Source organism: Penaeus japonicus, unplaced genomic scaffold (assembly GCF_977035675.1).
Source record: "Penaeus japonicus unplaced genomic scaffold, GWHDUDI00000001_assembly GWHDUDI00000026, whole genome shotgun sequence".
Lineage (NCBI taxonomy): Eukaryota > Metazoa > Arthropoda > Malacostraca > Decapoda > Penaeidae > Penaeus > Penaeus japonicus.
Window position 1 is genome coordinate 11,088,409 of NW_028234428.1, and position 541 is coordinate 11,088,949.

The following is a 541-nucleotide window of genomic DNA, read 5'->3' on the forward strand; positions in this document are numbered from 1 at the left end:
ATGCCTGGGCAATTAGAGAGATTATCCTCGCGGCTGATATTTATGATATTACCGCTATAGACCGTCCGCGTTATTCCCAGTAAAACAGTGAACATAACAATAACACTCACAAACACATACGCGCATAAGTATATACACAATAACAGCACGCTCGCACGAGCTATAAACACACAAACACGCACTTCAAAATTAGATTTCATCTCTCTCTCTCTCTCTCTCCTATCTGACATCCTTCCCTCTCTTCATCTCTCTGACCCCCGTTCCTCACTCTCTCTGTCTCTTTCTCTCTTTCTCTCTGACCCCCGTTCCTCACTCTTTCTGTCTCCCTCTCTCTCTCTCTCCTATCTGGCATCCTTCCCTCTCTTCATCTCTCTGACCCCCGTTCCTCACTCTCTCTGTCTCTTTCTCTCTTTCTCTCTGACCCCCGTTCCTCACTCTCTCTGTCTCCCTCTCTTTATCTCTCCTATCTGGAATCCTTCCCTCTCTTCATCTCTCTGACCCCCGTTCCTCACTCTCTCTGTCTCCCTCTCTCTCTCTCTCT